Source organism: Pinus tabuliformis, chromosome 8 (genome assembly GCF_031772625.1).
Source record: "Pinus tabuliformis cultivar Carrire ecotype Pingquan chromosome 8, CPIR1, whole genome shotgun sequence".
NCBI classification, from domain to species: Eukaryota; Viridiplantae; Streptophyta; class Pinopsida; order Pinales; family Pinaceae; genus Pinus; species Pinus tabuliformis.
The window spans coordinates 1,450,009,875-1,450,029,655 of NC_142294.1; the positions used below are offsets into that span (position 1 = coordinate 1,450,009,875).

General features: G+C 37.0%; 1 pseudogene; it reads right to left on the reverse strand.

Moving 5' to 3' along the window:
* Nucleotides 1-17,721: 17,721 nt before the first annotated feature.
* LOC149241187 (18.1 kDa class I heat shock protein pseudogene) lies at nucleotides 17,722-18,272 on the reverse strand (annotated as a pseudogene).
* Nucleotides 18,273-19,781: the final 1,509 nt, after the last annotated feature.

Genomic DNA, 19,781 nt, shown 5'->3' on the forward strand with positions numbered 1-19,781 from the left:
CTCTGTCAAGGGTATCTGGGCTCTGAATTGCCGAAATTGATAGGTGTTGAACAGTAGGAGTGCAAAATCTTAAAACAATACCTGTAATTTGAAAATAGTAATCAAAATGGGTAGGGGAATCGTGTGAAATGAGTCAAGGTCATTTTATAGGCCTTGATAGATTGTCATTGCGATGGAACCGTTACCAAACAGGATTTAGGTGTATTAATGGGTAATGGGAATATGGTAACGGATAGCATGTAACAAACAAATGATAACGGGAATAGATGTGGGCGAATGATAGATGGACATGTGGCAATATGTGACTAGCAGAGGGAAATGTGTGGGAGGTGATGTAGTGACCGTTGGTAGGAGTGGAGGAGCAATAAGCAGATTTCAGGGGGGGGCGATGGTAAGCGGTTTAGGACGAGGGCGATGTAAATTCATGAGAGAGTGTCAGGTTGCGTGGGGCCTGGGAAAAGAAATACCATTTTTCGTACACCCCCCCGGTGTTAATGTGAAATGGGACGAGGGGGTACGAATTGGATTCCCCACTATTGATCTGCGCGCGGAAAATCATGGTCGTTGAAAAGTGCCCTTCAGATATTAAAAAATGTCAAATCATCTTCCGACGTAAAAATAAAACTCAAGTTTAATTCTTATTACATGGAGTTAATAATGTTTAAATGACATGATTAATTTATTTTTAACTAAAATAAATCAATCAAAGCATGATTAATAATCTTAAAGGCGCATTTCATCAAGCATTCCCTTTTTATTTCCTAAAGAAACTTGTAACCCTATTCTAGTGCATAAAATGCCATTGACCAAGGTTAAATGCTTTGGTCACTTTTTATGCTAATCTATCATATCTTCTAATTTCAACCAAGATTAAACAATTTTGTTGAATTATTTTCTAATCCTAAAACATAAATTTAAACATGTTTGATCACGATTAAACACAATTTATTTCAAGTGGCATTTGAGCTTTGATCTGAAAATCACTCTTGAGTGACCTCAGTTAAGTTATTAATGAATGAAGGTATTACAGAATCATGTGTTGGTGTGTGTGTATGTCATTTTAGGCAACCGATCAATCAGATTGCAAAATACACAGACACTAGAAAATGGAAAACAGTAATAGAAACACAGTAAGCAAATACAAGAACACAACAATTAATAAGGTGTTCACCCCATTCTCCAGGGTTACATCTCCAGTCCAACTTTCAGTGCTGGCCTTCTTTTATTGTGTCTTTAAAGCAAAGAATTACAATGAGGAGCTCAATTTGAGTTTCCTGAAACAGAATTGCTTGGTAGGGTGATTCTTGGATTCCCCATGCCACTAGAGTGCACAAACTCTTTTCCTCTCCAAGTCTTGACCTCTCTATTCTTTAATGGGAGGAGCCCAATGTGGTACTCAATTCCCGATAGATCCTCTCAGGGATTGCTTGAACCTCTCAAGCTGTTTGTCTGCTCGATGCTGCCTTTGCTGCAGGTCAGTTCGGCCCTCTGTCTTTTTGCTTTTTGCTTCACTGTCTCTTCTTTTCTCTGTCTTCGTTCTCTTCTCCTCTCAGTGTCCTCTATTTTCTGTCTGTTCATGGATTTAAAGCCAATCTGTCTCTAACTGTTCACTTCCTCTTCCACCCCCGTCGGATCGCCTGCTGCTGCTCGCTTGGGGTTCCCTGTCTCTACATCATCGTCAACGGCTCACAGGGAGTGGCCACTTGTCCTCTCGCGAACTGTGCCATCTCTTTCTCGTCGATTCGGTTTTTCGGTTACACTGTGGAATGACTCATCCGTCATCTCATCGTCAAATCAGACTTCATAATTCCTTATGTTGCTTCTTAATCCCCTGTCAAATCTGATTCCTCCATCGGGCGCGATCTTTGCCATCAAATCTGGAGCCCCCAGATCCTACGACATTCGCTCATTTCGCGCGGTTGACTCGCTTGACCCTTAGCGCGTGATGAGCGGTGGTTTTCTCTCTCATCCACCTGTGACGCGTCAGGTGCTGAATGGAATCGCTCGTTTTTCTCCAAATCCGCTTACCGCCCAAGGGTGCTCCCGATATACTGCCGGTTCTGGAGCATGGGACCCACCTTTCGCCTTAGCGCTTTCCCACGGTTTCTAGGCTTCCATGTGACCAAGCACTTTAGGGCTTTTTCCTTCTCGAGTGGTTTTTCCCAGCGATGCGTGATTAGCGCTAATCGCACATCAGAAATGGCCTCCTTTTCCTGATCCAGGCTTCCTAAGTGCCAGTTTTGCCTCCTGCGCGGTCTCCATGGGCCTCGGTCAGCACGCTTTGACCGAGGTCCTCGTCGTTCCTCGCTGGCTACAAACTGCTACTGTCAGAGGTCTTCCTAACCACTCTTTGTTCACAAATTCGAAGTCTGTTCTGTTCGAATACAGTCATGGCATCTTGATTATTTTTCATGGATCCAATTTGGATCACGGCCTTCCCACTGAAAAAGATTTTAGACCACCAAAAGTTGATTTTCAAGCACCGACTAAGTGAGGGTACAATTGTCTCACTTGTCCAATCTCTATCTACTTTGCATTGCTCGGCTTTGAACCCTTGAGCCCAATTCTGAGGTACTCAACATCTCCTCTGCACGTCGTCCTCACCTTCCTGTCCAGAACTGTGTCTTCCTGTAATTCATTAAGATATTCAGGTAGCAGATCATCAATAGAAGGCAATTGACTCTACTCTTCGGGATCCTCAATTAGTGAGGGTTCAAACAATCTCAAGCAATCTGCATTCACGATTGAGTAGATGTGCATATAAGCTGGTAGATCAAGGTGAAAATCACTTTCACCAATCTTCTCAAGTATTTTAAAGGGTCCATACCTGATGGGCTTTAGCTTTTTACCTTCACCTTACATCCTATCCTTGCTTATATACAGCCAGACTTGGTCACCAACTTGGAAACTATGCTCCATCTGATGCTTGTCATGCCTTGCCTTGTATTTGGCTTGGCTCTTTTCCAATTGTTCCTGTATTTCCTAGTGAATTTATTGGATTTGTTCAATGAACCTAGTTGCCCTATCCACATCACTATGTCCCTCAACTGTGGTATCTTTACCAAAGACAAAATTCAAAGGAGACCTTGGTGTGAAACCAAAACAGGTCTCAAAAAGAGATCTCTGTGTAGAAGAATGTTTTGCTCTATTGTAAGCATGTTGCACATAACACAACTGTTCATCCCAAAGCTTAGGATGTTTGCTACAATATCCTCTGAGTAACTGGATCACTGTCCTGTTAACTACTTCTGTCTAGCCATCAGTTTGTGGATGAAAACCTGTGCTTTTCTTCAATTTGGTGTCCATCAGTTCCCACAGACTTGACCAAAACTTCCCCACAAATCGAGTGTCTCGATCAGATACAATGGAAGTGGGTAGTCCAAAATGAACCCATACATGTTCAAAAAATAGTTTTGCAGTTTGTTCAGCTGTAATCTGTTTATTACAAGGTATCAAAATACACATTTTGCTGAACCTATCCACAACAACATATAGATAATCATGACCTTTCCTAGATTTAGGTAGTCCTCCAACAAAATCCATGGGGACACTTTCCCAAGGGTGAGAAGGAACTGGTAATGGAGTGTACAAGCCTAGTTTCCTATTGTTGGGCTTGCTTTTAGCACACATAGTACACCCTCTTACATATCTAGAAATTGTCTCATTCATTTTTGGCCAATAACAAAATCTTTGCAGCTGTGCAACTATTTTACTTATCCCAAAGTGACCTAATATCAGAGAAGTGTGCGCTTCTCTAATTATCTTTACTCTTTCAGTTTGTGGAATGCATAACTTCCCACAATGGTATAAGAGTCGGTCCTTTACATGATAATCCAATTCTTCTACTCGTTTGCCTTGACTTAAAGTTGCATATACATCTTTAAAGTCTATATCTTGAGCATATTGTTCAATGTAGCTTTCATGTTGCACAGAATTAGCTTAAGCATAGGAGATGCATTTCTAATGGGTCTAGATAACATATCTGCAACTTTATTATGTATGCCTTTTTTATATCTAATGAATAAATGAAACTGTTGTAGAAAACCCATCCATCTGTAGTGTTTTGATTGCTGCAACTTAGTTTGGGAGTGTAGATATTGAAGTGGTTGATGATCAGTATGTATTACTGTCTCTTTGCCCATTAAGTAATGTTTCCACTTTTTCACTCTGTACTAATGCATACAATTCTTCATCATATGTAGGATAGTTAACTACTGCAGGATTAAAAGTCTCAGAATGATAACATATGGGTTTACCGTGCTGTGTCAACACTGCTCCCATGGCATAGTCACTAGCATTTGTTTGGATCTCAAATGGTCTTTGAAGATCAGGCAGTGTTAGTACAGGTGTTGCACTAATCTTTTCTTTCAAGGTGTTGAAGGCTTTCTTCTATTTGCCTCCCCACTGAAACACCTTGTTCAATCCTGTTAAAGCATGTAAGTGAGCTGCAATTGAGGAAAAATTAGAAATGAACTTCCTCCAATATTGTGCTGCTCCTAAGAAGCTTCTAACTTCTGTAGCAGATTTGGGTTTAGGCCAATTTACAATGACTGCCACCTTAGAGGGATCTATCTTCAATTCACCACCTCATACTATATGACCCAAATAATTTAGAGATGTTTTGCCAAATTCACATTTTGAGAGTTTAACATGAAGTTTTTCTCTTTTCAAAACATCTAATGTCTGCTTAACATTATTTAAGTGTTCTTCCCACGTTTTGCTAAAAGTCAGAATGTCATCCAGATACATAATAACAAAATCATCAAGAAAAGGTCTGAGTACATCATTCATTAATCTCATGAAAGTAGCAGGAGCATTAGTTAAGCCAAAAGGCATAACCAGCCACTCATACAATCCCTACTTTGTTTTGAAAGCAGTCTTCCATGCGTCTTGTTCTGCAACTCTGACCTGATGGTATCCACTGTGAAAGTCTAGCTTGGAGAAATAAACAGCTTCCTTCAATTGATCTAAAAGATCATCTATGCGAGGAAGGGGATAACAATTTTTTATTGTTATCTTATTGAGTGCTCGGTAATCAATGCACATTCTCCACGAGCCATCCTTATTTCTCACCAAAATGATTAGTGACCCACATGGTGATGTGCTAGGCCTGATGAACCCCTTCTCGAGCAACTCCTGCACTTGCTTCTTGATTTCAACATTCTCTAAAGAAGACAACCTGTACATTCCAATGTTAGGCAATGGAGCATATTGCTACAAAATAATATCATGCACTATTTCCTTTTTGGGTGGTAGACCTTTAGGTTCTTGAAACAAGATATCATACTCTGAAACAACCTTTTTCTAAATCAGCTTTCTGTTTAGCATTACGACCCTCAAATACATTGGTTTTATCAGGTTTCTTTTCCTTTACAACCATCAGTGAGAATTGTTTGCATGAATTTATCATTCTTTTCATCTGCCCTGAGTTTATGACAGTATAATTATTTTTGAGTTTATGAGCTCTTACAAAGTATTCGATTCCATCTTTGACAAGTAGATACTTGTTCTCAGCTCTATAGAAAATAGCTTTCCTATCATACAAGTAAGGACTTCCTAAAACAATTCCACATGTATCCAAAGGAATTATGTCTAACTCACCCTCATCTACAAATGTTGACCCAAAAGAAACTTGAGTTTGCACTATCTAGTCACTTGTAGTTGTGCTTTATCATTCAACCATCCTAATGGGTATGGTTTCTTGTGACATGTAGTTGCTAATCCCAATTTCTTTACAATTTCTTCAGAAATTAAACTTACTTGTGAGCCACTATCAAATAAAGTGTCAATCTTTTGATGTTTGGAAATAACTCGAATATGAAAAAGCTCATGTCTTTTTCTCTCATTTTCTTCATCAATGGTAGATTGTGCAGAATTACTAGTAGATGCTTCAGAATTCTTACCTTTTATACCTATGGCTGCAATGGTTGTTTCATCTCCTGAGTCTGACCCCAAATCTTTTTGAATAGCTACAACAGTCTTCTTCTTCTTACCCTCGAACTTCTTAGGTCTCAGCTCTGGATGCAAAATCCAACAGTGCTCATCAGCATGCCCATCCTTTTTACAGTGAGTGCATGAAGCCTTACTTTTCTGTGTAGTGTTAGCCTTCCTTGCTTTCCATTTCTGCTTTCTTTTCTCCTTGCTCTTGCTTGCAGTGGGTTGGGATGGTCCCCCTACTTCTGGACTTCCACTCTTTCCTCTAGCTTCTAAATGAGTAGCTTGTACAGATATCTCATCTATACTAGTGGGATTAAACATGAGGATGGTGTGCCTCATGTAGCTGTGTAGACCACCAATGTACTTCAATAGAGTCTCTGGTGAGTCTAATGAGATTCCTAGAATCAATGCTCTCTTTCTAAATTCTTGAGTGTACCCTTGCACACTTTGCTCTTTCAACTGTTGAAGAGTCTGCCAACTCATCATGGCTTGTTGCATATAGGCCAATGGATAAAACTAATTTTTGATTGCAGAAACAAATTCACTCTAGATAGAGATATTCTTACCATGTCTTTTCATATCAGCTTGGGTTCTACCTTCCCACCAAACCAAGGCAGTGCCTCCAAGGTGTAAGCTTGTCAGCTGAATCTTGCTCTTGTCTGAGTCGATATTCTACACTCTGCAATACACATCAATTTGTCTAATCCAATTGTCGAACTTTTCTACATTTAACTCTCCATCATATATAGGTAAATCAAATTTAACATCTAGTTTGATCAAAGATGCTTTCCATTTAAGGCTATCGGGAGGTGTGAGAAATCTTTCCTCTTTCCCTTTGCCTTTTGAGTGGTCATGGGAATGTGACTCATCTTCTCCTTTGTCTTTCTTAGAGCCTGATGAATCTTCATCCTTATGTCTTCTAAAGTCCCTATCCATTTCTTCTACCATGGACTTTATGGCTAGGAAAATTTCTATGAATTGAGGGTCTGGCCCCATAAAACCTTCCTCTCACATTGTCTTCCGAGGATAGACTCTCCCAATTTCAGGATTAGTTTCGACCAACTCTCCTTTTCCTAATTTGAGCTTTGATCTAGTGAGCATTCAACAGCTAAACCAACACAAGCTTGTCTAACCTTACAGCCTAGTGCTCTGATACCACTTGATTTGAAAATCACTCTTGAGTGTCCTCAGTTAAATTATTAATGAATGAAGGTATTACAGACTCATGTGCTGGTGTGTGTGTATGTCATTTTAGGCAACGGATCTATCATATTGCAAAATACACAGACACTAGAAAATGGAAAACAGTAAGAGAAACATAATAAGCAAATACAAGAACACAACAATTAATAAGGAGTTCACCCTATTCTCCAGGGCTACATCTCTGGTCCAGCTTTCAATGGTGGCCTTATTTTATTGTGTCTTTAAAGCAAAGAATTACGATGAGGAGCTCAATTTGAGTTTCCTGAAACAGAATTGTTTGGCATGGTGGTTTTTGGATTCCCCATGCCACTAGAGTGCACAGACTCTTTTCCTCTCCAAGTCTTGACCTCTCTGGTCTTTAATGGGAGGAGCTGAATGTGGTACTCAATCTCTGATAGATCCTCTCAAGGATTTCTTGAACCTCTCAAGCTGTCTGTCTACTCGATGTTGTCTTTGCTGCAGGTTAGCGCGGCCCTCTATCTTTCTGCATTTTGCTTCACTATCTCTTCTTTCCTCTGTCGTCGTTCTCTTCTTCTCTCGGTGTCCTCTGTTTTCTGTCTGTTCATGGCTTTAAAGCCAATTTGTCTCTAACTGTTCACTTCCTCTTCCGTCCCCATCAGATTGCCTGCTACTACTCGCTTAGAGTTCCCTGTCACAGGGAGTGGCCACTTGTCCTCTCGCGAACTGCGCCATCTCTTTCTTGTTGATTTGGTTTTTCGATTACACTATGGAATGACTCATCCGTCATCTCAGCATCAAATCAGACTTCAGGATTCTTTATGTCACGGTTTAATCCCCTATCAAATTTGGTTCCTCCATCGGGCGTGATCTTCGTCGTCAAATCTGGAGCCCCCAGATCCTACGACATTCGTTCATTTCGCACGGTTGACTCGCTCGATCGTTAGCGCGTGATGAGTAGTGGTTTTCTCTCTCATTCGCCTGCCACGCATCAGGCGCTGAACGGAATCACTTGTTTTTCTCCAAATCCGCTTACCGCCCAAAGGTGCCCCCGATATACTACCGGTTTTGGAGCGCGAGACCCGCCTTTCACCTTAACGCTTTCCCACGGTTTCCCGGCTTCCATGCGACCGAGCGCTTTGGGGCTTTTTCCTTCTCGAGGGGTTTTTCCCGTGCATCAGAAACGGTCTCCTTTTCCCAATCCAGGCTTCCCAAGTGCTATTTTTTCCTCCTGCATAGTCTCCATGGGCCTCGGTCAGCGCGCTTTGACCGAGGTCCTCGTCGTTCCTCGCTGGTTGCAAACTGCCACTATCAGAGGTCTTCCTGACCGCTCTTTGTTCACAAATTCAAAGTCTGTCCTGTTCAGATACAGTTATGGCATCTTGATTATTTTTCATGGATCTAATTCGGATCAAGCTTGCTCACTTGTGCACTTATTTTTCTTTTGATGAGGTTTCTTTTCATACTTTTTGCAACAATTTTGATATTTTCATTCTTTTATTGTATTTTTTGTTTTTCTATTTTTATAACTATCTAATTTATCAAAATTATTTATATTACAACAACTTCTTTAGAAAAAAAATATTGTAAAGAAACAAAAAAAATGGAGCCTAGGTATGATTGACGAAAAAAAATCATGTTGATACTCAAATAATAATAATTAAACCCGAAAAAAGTCATGTTGATACTGAAATAATAATAATTAAACCTTATCAAACCATTCCTTAATCACTTAAAAAATTATTAAACATACCCAAAGACTCAAGTTTAAGTTTACTCCTTAGAGCAAGTATCCCCTCAATCTCCATTGTCAAGAATAATAAATGGTCTTTTTTATTTCTACGGGATAGGGGAATTTAGAATAGAAAACAAACTGAAATCACACTCGCTCATTGTACAAAAAAACATATGGATGTTCATGTATGCATTTTAAACATTCTCATAGCTAGAAAATGTGAATAAACTTTAAATCAAATATCCTAAGCTAAAGAAAGGAAATAAATTCTAAATCAATGGGCATAAATTCCAAATCAAATACATTTAGAAAAACACATTTTAAAAGTGAATAAAGTTTAAATCAAATATACTAAGCTAAAGAAAAAGTTACAAATTTATATGGCCACCTTAAATTACAAAAGTGGGATCATATATGGAACATAACGTTGTTCTAGTTGTTCTGCTTAGTTATCACTCGTGATTGAGAATCCCGTCGAAACATGAAAATTGTACACCTGTAACCTCCCGACCATACCGAAAGCAAGTTTTCACTTTTCACTTTGCAATTTATTGTTATTTAAACCTTATCCATCCAGAATCATCCTACGTAATTCGGTGTTGTTTCTCCAGAATCATCCAATGTAATATGTACTCGAGAAGAAACAATATGGATGTCGGAATTATGGTGTGATGATGTGGAGGTGTCGAGCAGAAACGATGTGGATGTCGGAATTAATGTTTGATAATGTGGAGGTGTCGAGAAGAAACGATATGGAGGTCGGAATTAAAGTTTGATGACGTGGAGGCGTAGCTCTGCCACGGAGGGACGGGACCGACATCCAATTCTTTTTTAATTGCATATTTTCACGTTCAAGTATTGGAAAATAGAAAAATGTTGTAATTTCATTATATTAACACGATCGATCAACCAGTGCTGGGTCTTGTAGTATTCCAAAACTATACATGCCACGATTATTATTGTTTTATTTGTGGAATTACGTAGATGCATATAAAATATATATAGGTATTGTTTTCAATATTGGGATTTTTTTTTAATTGAAAATATGAGTTTTGAATCTTGTTTTTATGATGAAAATAGATTTAACAGTATAAAAACTTTTAAGTATCTAAAATCTTAGACTATTTAAATTTCAATTATTTTATTGGCAAAATTTCCCCTTTCATATTTATAATAAATTGACATATATTTTTTTTTATATATCTATATAGATCTATTTTTTCCTTCAGTGCATGATATATTTTATATCATTACGATATATTTATGTTGGGTTTTAATATGTTATGATATAAAATATATTTAAAAAATATATATATAATGTAGAATTAAGATGAATTTGCATCCATTTTTAATATGTTAAGTGTCAAATTCACATTAAATATGAAAAATTTTAATATCAGCTCGCTAATAAACAACACATCATTCAAATATTTTAAACATAAAACTTTTTGGAAATCTGAAATTAAAATGAATTTGCGTCCATTTTTAATATGTGAAGTGTCAAATTCATATTAAATATGTATAAAAAAAATTGTATCTACTTGGTAATAAGCAACACATCATTCAAATATTTTAATCATTAGATATTTTATATTTCATTACGTTATCCAAAAGAACAAATAGGCTCTTGAAATATTTCAATTAATTTAGATAGATATAGTTTTTTTTCTTTAACATATTTAAATGTACGCCATATTTTTCAATGTATGTTTATATTATAATTAATATGCAAATATCTATTCTAATTTTACAATTAACATAGGGATAAAATTTTGATCTAGTTTGGGATAGATTTGGAATTATGAATATATTTAAGTTGTTTTAATATGATACATTTTAATTTTATGTTAAGAATTGAAGAAATTACAAGTATTCTTTATATTGGAAAGTAAAAAGTATTTATGGAGAAAGTGATATTTATATTTTATTTCTAATGTTTTTTTTTTTTGTATATATTTAAGTTGATATAAAACTATTAAGATTCAAACAATGTCATTCATGTTTTTGTTAAGATCAGAAAACATCTAGAGAAGTGGTGGTGTCTAAATACACAATTTTTGTGATCCCAATCACCATTGGTACAAATTAACATGAAGCTTTTTGGCCTTTAAATAGGCTACAATAAAGATAAATACTATGGCAAAACCATGGGTGCTCATAAACCCAGAGCCAAAAAACCACCAGTATCTTGATTAAGTTAAGTTTACCTGAACCACCAGAACAATACCCCCCTAAAATTTTCTAAGGGAGATTAACTTGGTTCCATTTCTTAACCTTCTCATAAATGAGATGTCATATTCTCTCCCTCAAGCCAAGATACTAGTATACCTACTAGCCTAATACCTCTCCAAGTGGTCCATTCCACAACTTGATGACTCCATCCATCGTTGCACTGCATGTATGTCTGATCAAAGTATTGAGGTCTTATAACAATGTGTGCTCTCATGCAACATGTCTGTCGAGACATCAAGTCTTATAACTTCCTAAGGGAATATACCTACCTTTGACAAGATTTCACAACTTGGATCAAAACCCTTAGGGTTTTCACACATCACATGTTGGCACCTTCACTTTATACCACTCCATATTCATTCTTTCTATTATCTATACCACCTCTCTATATATCTTTCCTAGTCCATAACTTGATCTGTCGTTTCAACACAACTTGCACTTGATTGGTCCACACAATCTCTCATTATCAAGCACAACATCTATCAATTTAGTCAGAATCATTCTCTTTTATCATAATAACCACACCATTTCAGAGCACATACACATGCTCTACCAGGTAGCTTCTCCATGGCCTCCAAAACATGTTTTCCATGCTACTTTACAAGTCTCAATAAGACCCTTCTCAACCATATGGCCTCGTTCCTCTTATATCAGTAAATCGTTACCTGCAATGTTCTCTTTAGATCTTGTATGTTGATTTACCAATGGTTCTCTAGACAAAATTACAACCATTAATGGATCTCAACCCATGCACAACACCTAACTACCATTACTATTGAAAGATACTTGACCTTATCATCCTCCATGTGGATCTCACAATAACAACAAGCACTTAGTGCACTTAGCCACATGCAAGCTAATATCTTTTTGGTGCAATAACCCACTGTTCTTGTTCAAGAAAACCCAATTTATATCCATTAACAATCCCTACTCCAATAGATACTCCAACTACAGGAGAAAGCACTATAGTGTGCCGACACTGCGGGACACTTTTCCTATAATTCACCATTCTCCATCACTACTGCCAAATACACAAGCTTGTCATGTATGAGTTAATGACCTTCAAAACCAACCTATGCCCCATGGATCCCAATTGCAACTCATCCACCTTCACAAACACATGCTAATTGCATAATGAATTATTCTAGTCTTCTTCAACATTTTACAGACTACCATCCCACCATTCTGTCAATACAGATTTTGTTTGGATCACCTCATGACCCCCTTTCTTGTAGAGTTTATGATCAAAACAAATCTTTCTTCAACCATTTGAAGAGGATGAGCCTTTACACAAGCCTAAACCCTAACAAGTGCTTGCATGTAACACAACATCGTGTTCACCTTTCTTCTAACATTGTTTCCTTGTAGCAGCACTTTTAATCTCAAGAGCCCTTTCAAATCCCTTAATGTCATTTGAGCCATTAACCGTAGAAATATGTCTATATAGATATGGTAGTATTCTCTTGTATGGATTTTCATCCATAACCCATAAGAACAACAACCTCAGTCATAGCCTAAGCTGCCACGATGGTTATTTCTATTCCAAAGGTAGTTGTCACAATTACAAAGATGGTTTTAAATCTAGTGATTCACGAGCCTATAGTTTGTTGACATTGGCATGCATAATCTTACATCAACCTGATAACTTTCCCTTTGTGCACCTACAAAGAGAAAATTTTTCCAATGTTGTGTCCCATTCTCTAACTTCAAATCAACAATGTTTCTTTCAATCACTTTCTTGATCTACACTCGGATCTCTCCATCCACTATGCCAAAACAAACCCAATAAAGGTGTCCCCTTGAAGCCAACACTTCGCTCTTTACATGTTTTTCATCTCCTTACTTTGTTGGCTTCTCTCCACGCAGGCACACTTCACATTGTATGCTTCACGTTTTTTGCAACACCACAACCAATCCGTTGTTGTACTTTCCTCCAAATGCATATGTGTTTTTTGCTTCACACGTTCTACTAGCTATCCATGCTTCACACTCAACTCTAGGCTCTCATATTCACTAAGATATTATAATTACCAATGTAGCTTTGATACCAATTGTTAGGATCACAAAGCACAGAGAGAAGTGGTGATGTCTAAAGACACGATTGTTTGGTCCCAATGGCCACTAGGACAAATTATCATGGATATTTGTTGCCTTTAAATACGCTACATTAAAAATAAATATCATAGGCAAAGCCATGGGTGACCAATCCTTAATTGTACAATCCTCCAAATGCATATGTATTTTCTGCTTCACACATTCTACCAGCTATCCATGCTTCACACTCAACTCTAGGCTCTTGTATTCACTAGGATATTATAATTACCACTGTAGCTTTGATACCAATTGTTAGGATCATAAAGCACCGAGAAAAGTGGTGATTTCTAAAGACACAATTGTTGTGGTCCCAATGGCCACTAGGACAAAATATCATGGATATTTGTTGCCTTTAGATATGCTACATTAAAAATAAATATCATAGGCAAAGGCATGGGTTCTCATAAACTACTGGTCTCTTGACCAAGTCAAGTTTACTATGACCACTCTCCATCTCTCCGATTTAATGCAACCTAAATGTGTTGTCTAGAGTCTGTCTCTCAACAATATATGCCGGTGGAAAATTAAATGAAATATGAAGAATATATGGTCATCACTGTCGATGTAATGATTGATTCATCCCATCGTTATTGCTATGAAAATATGTTCACTGCGACGCATTAGTAAATGCTTCTTACTCTTATGGTGGCACTCTCTGTTGTAGTCATCACAAAGTTGAGAAGGAGAAGGTTGGATGATTAAGATGAAGATGAATAGATTTTTTTTACTGTGTTGGGACGGTTAGTAGCAAAAGATTCTACTTGTCAGGTAAACGGAACTCGAAACTTAGAGAATGGAGTACATGACCATGCATATAAGCTCGACAACTTTATCGGAAGCGGAGGAGGCTTAGGAGGAGGTGGGGTAGTCGGTGGTGGTGGAGGGTTGGGAGGAGGAGCTGGAGGTGGCTTGGGCAGTGGTGCTGGAGGTAGTCCATAGAAGAGTTTTTTCATGGCTTGCACACATCCAACCTTTAAGAAACCTGCCTTCGATTTTCTATGTATAGATATAAATCAATTGTTGAATGGTGGAAGAAATCTCCTGCCTCCCTATTCTGTGTGCAATGAACGACTAGAAATGGGAATCAAGTCATTAAAAGACGTAAAGCAATCACTTCAATAGGCATTTCAGTGTCAATACCTCAACTGAATAAGCTTTTAAGCGAGATCAACTGCTCAAATGGGCTTGGTCTCAGACTTCTCCAATGGGCTTGGTATCAGACCCATTCAAACTAATGTACATCACATAAAAATTTCATTAATAAAATCTTCCAGCGTATTTTCAGTGCACGATTTAACCCTTAGTGCAAAACACGAAACCAAAACCATTTTAATATATACATATTTCTGTACTTAAATGCCATGATTACAAAATAAAAAGCAAACTACTTTAGCCAATTAAATGAAAGAAAATTTAAATTAATATTAATTTAAAAAACAAATAATTTTTTTTTATAAAGTAAACCTTGTAAAACACAGTTTAATTTTTGGTCCAACACCAAATAATTCATAATCAACATGTATATTGAATACGACATACCTGCGAGCGACAGGATAATAAAAAGATGTGATCCCTCTCAATTCTTATTAAATTTATAGTTAAAATGAACATATATTAATTTTATAGATTTAAAATTAACTTTAATACCTTTACCAATCTTAAACCCATATTTACTTACAATTAATGTGTATATTAAAAATAAATCATTAATCCATCTAAAACACTTAATAAACTATTAACGATTAACTTACATATTAAAAATAAATCATTAATCCATCTTAAACACTTAATAAACTATCAACGATCCGTTAAAACACTTGATAAACTATTGAAAATAACGACTCCTTAAAACACTTGATAAAGTATTAAACATACACTTTTATATCTCAAAAAAAGGAGAAACATTAATCCCATCTAACGTTTCCTTAAATAAACTATTAAACATACAAGTGGTCAAAGTTTGCCCCTTAGAGCAAGCGTCCCTTCAATATCCCTAGTCAATCATATTTGATCCTCTTTCTTTCTGTGGATTGGGATAAGGGAATTTATTTAAAAAAACAAAATGAAAACACGCCCATTGTACAAGAACATATGGATGTTCATGTATGCCTCTTAAACATTCTCACACCCAAAAAGTGTGAATGCACTTTAAATCAAATATTCTAACCTAAAGAATGGAAATAAACTCTAACAAATGAAAATAAATTCTAAATCAATCGGCACGAATTCCAAATCAAATACGTCTAGAAAAACACATTATAAAAGCAAATACACTTTAAATAAAATATGATAAGTTAAAGAAAAGGTTGCAAATTTATGTTTCCTTTCCGCAATGTGGGTAGATATATGGGTTCTTTGTCGTTAGTTTTTAGGAAGAAAAAGTATAATTGTATTATATAAGATATATAATCGTCAATATTACATCATGTCTAGAAATGGTCATGACCAAACTGAGAAATAGACAGCAGAAAGTTCTATGCCGAATGTTCCCAATGTGACAAAATATATTATATCATGTCTAGAAATGGTCATGACCAAACTGAGAAATAGACAACAGAAAGTTCTATGCCGAATGTTCCCAATGTGACAAAATATACAGAATATATCAACAGAGTTGTACTCAGCATGAAAATCATCTACGACATGGGGATGATAATTTAGATAGTGCCACATGAGCAAAATTGCAGATAATCATATGATCAATTATCCATCTGCAGGACTGAATGGGATAGTGTTTTAGATAATCAGAATTTAAAAAACAGGAAAAACATACCTGGGACCTTTCTGAAAAAGTTAAGAACCAGGGAGGGTGAATTCCTGAATGAGAAAACTTTCTGCCTCAAATATTACCTCCATATTCCAGATGCCCGGACGAGAAAGTAGACCCTTTTTGACAATATATCTGCCTGAACATTTTGCGATCTGTAGATATGACTAATTGAGTAGCCCTCCATGCCCTTCCACAAAGTCATGATTCTGTACATCCAACTGTCAAGATACTATGAAGAGATTGAATATTTAGAAAATGACACAAGAAAAGCAAACCAGCAAGTGCCATAGCTTTTGCTTTTATAGTAGAGCCTAATCCTCTGTTCCAATGTATTTGATATTGCAAGTTGTTGTCCATGCAAATCTGAACACCGCATCCACAATTATCATTCTAAAAAACCCCATCAAAGAACACTCTTGGGATGGGAATAGCATTTGATCCATTGGAGAATCTGCTTGTTTTGACTTATGACCTAGAGAAAATTTTAGTGAGATAGAGTCCATGGATGACACAATCTTATCGTAAACCACCATGAAAAGGACCCTTCTATCCTGGAAAATAATATGATTTCTTCACTTCCATATATGCCAAAGGACATAAATAATAATAGATCTTCATGACGCTTTTTGACAGCGCCACCAAAGAAAAGCATCAGAAATAGAGTCATGTGAAATATAGGGAAAACCATAATGAGCAGCCAAGTCTCGCTATATTTGTTGAGATAAAGAACATTGAAAAAACAAGTGGAAATTGTTTTTCTCAGTTGATTTACAAGCATAACATAATCCAGGGCCGGGGCATAACATAATCCAGGGCCATGCCAACGCTTCTGTAAATTATTCTATGTCAAATTTTTGTTATGGAATACCATCCAAGAGAATAGGATGGTAAGATGGTTTTTAGAGGACAACCAGTCTAAGATGGTTTTTAGAGGACAACCAGACTTCCAAAAAATTACAGGATAAATTAGCTGAAATTGTTCACATTGCATACTGATAAGGTTTGTTAAGTTTGTGTAGATATCCTTAACGTTGATCGGCTCCCTTGCGCTTTTTCCCTCTTCCATACGAGGACATCATCATCCAAGGTTCGGCAGAATCCACAATTATTCAAGCCACTCATTACCTACATCCACTGTCGAGCCAAACCTTCGGACATACCCAAACATGACTAATCCTTCCAAATTGGAAAAGGACCCAGCCAAGAAGCAATCAGTTTGTTCCATGTGAAAAAGCCTTTTCTGTGAAAGAAGTTTATTTGGACTTAAGAATATCAGTATGTTTTCCCCACCCATAATCGGAAGAAGTTTATCAGAGACTTAAGAATATCAATGTGTTTTCCCCACCCATAATCGGATCAATGCCTATGAGGATCTTATTCCCAGTGTGAAAATTTACAACTCTATCAACATCTAATTAAATTGGGGTGTTTCACCTCGAAAATTTACAACTCTATCAAAATCTAATTAAATTGGGGGTGTTTCACTGTCCATATTATTCGCTAGCACTCTGCAGACCCGTTTAATAACAATGGAAATTAGTTATTAATGAAAACCTTTTACGCAGCACAGCATATGCCCTGAACCTGCGTCTCCTTTTATTATATTATTGAGAAATCGCACAACAAATACAAACTCTTATTATATTATTGAGAAACGCACACCACATACAAACTCAATGTAAGCGATGTAACAACTGGCAATGGGAATGGAGGTGTTTATTTTTTGGATTGGATAATGGACGGAGGCTTACGACACACATCTACACATTCTGTAACAAGTAGACTCAATTTCACCTCTTCAGTCAGCCAGAGATCTCGATGGATTTGGGTTGGGGAGGTTGGGGTTCTGCCTGCTTCGGCACTGTCACTGTCAGCACTCCATTTTCCATGCTCGCATTGATCTCTTCCATCTTCACATTCTCCGGCAGCCGGAAACGCCGAAGGAATTTTCCACGCGATCGCTCAATGCGGTGCCATTTGTCGTTCTTGTGCTCTTCTTCTTTGCTGCGCTCCCCGCTTATCTGCAGAACTCTTTGCTCCTCTTCCAACTCTATTTTCACCTCCTCTTTCTTCAAACCTGGAAGATCAGCTTTGAAAATGTGTGCCTCTGGCGTTTCCTTCCAGTCGATCTGGGTATTGGCTACCGCAGAAGCTTCCCTTACAAATTGCCCAGATGGTCCCCCGCTTGCCAGATCTGTGAATGCTTGGAAAGGATCCCATACTTCCAAGGAGAAGGGATCCACTGACCTCCTGCCGAAAAAGCTGGGAATTATCGACATTTTCAACTAGTAATGAATTATTACTGCAATATATGCGATTGGAATGAATATAGAAAAACAGCACTCTGATCTCTTGGTGTTTCGATTTCAAGATCGATCTAGGATTGTATCAGATGAGATGTTACTTTCTTTTTTTATAAGATGAGGAGGAACAATCTAGTCTACTCTATCAGGTGGGTTCGAGAGGATTCTCAAATGCTCGCAGATCCTTTATTATTATTGTACAGCTATAAGCTCCAGACTATTCCGAAAGCAAGGTTTCAATTTTCAATCTGCGATATTATTGTTTTTAACGCTTGTCCATCCAGAATCCTCCAGGTAATTAGGTATTGTTTCTCCAGAACCATCTAGCCTTTCACACTCTTCAAGAAGTATAGCCTACGATAACCGATGTTGATGATGTGGAGGCGTAGCTCCTGCCACGGAGGGACAGGAACGGGATCTAACGTACAATTTCTCATTGGCTATTTTAACGTTCGAATATTGGGAAAAATAAAAAAGATGAGGTTAATTAATAAATAAGAAGCATAATTTTTTTTACTTTTTATTTTCTTTTGTAGATAATTTTGTTTAAAATTTTTAAAAATTAAGTTTAAATCGTTTAATTTCTCAGGAAAACTTATTTTAAATAATAGAAAATTAGAAGAGAATTTTATTTATTAATTAGATTATGCCAAACGAAAATATTGTAATTGCATTATAAAATATAAGCAATTCTTTTATGTAAGTTTAAATACACTTTATATCAATTAACCCGATCAACCAGTGCTGGGCTTTGTAGTATTTGAAAATTATTTAAATCCACTTTATATCAATTAACCGGATCAACCAGTGCATATGAGCAATCCTCTATGTAAGTTTAAATCCACTTTATGTCAATTGACCGGATTAACCAACGATGGGTTTTGTAGTATTTTAAAATTATTTAAATCCACTTTATATCAATTAAGTGGATCAACCAGTGTTGGGTTTTGTAGTATTTGGAAATTATACATGCCACGATTATTATGGTTTCATTTTATTTTATTTTTACAGAGAAAAAACAGCGTTATGTCTATTAAAGAGAAATGCATTACTTGTTATATGATATCCCATAATCTAGATTACACAAAGCTTTCTTGCGCATAAGGCAGGAACACAAAAAAGATATCGATTCTCAGAATTACAAACAAACGCTAATTTTGATCAGCCATATTACATAAAGAAGAGGTGCCTAAAATATCTGGATATGAAAATAAGGGACCCTCGAATGAAGACATTGAAGGTTGCGAGAAAATTTTGAAAGTTATTGGAACCTATAAAAAATACGTTAGGCTAAAGGAGACAACTTGCTGAGAAGGAAAAGGCACTTGCACTGCTAATTGAGTCGTTGACAAGAATGGAGGAGAAGATCTTCTTCGACATAGCAGGCCAACCATTTTTGGAGAGGGAGTCTGCACACTGATTCTGCTCTTGGTCGACATGTGAAAGCTTAATTCTCTTGAAATGTCTGATCAGGTGTCTAATCGGTGTCATCCAATTGAATAATGAAGGAGGTCCAAAGGAAGAACTTCCTTGCACCCAATCTATAACA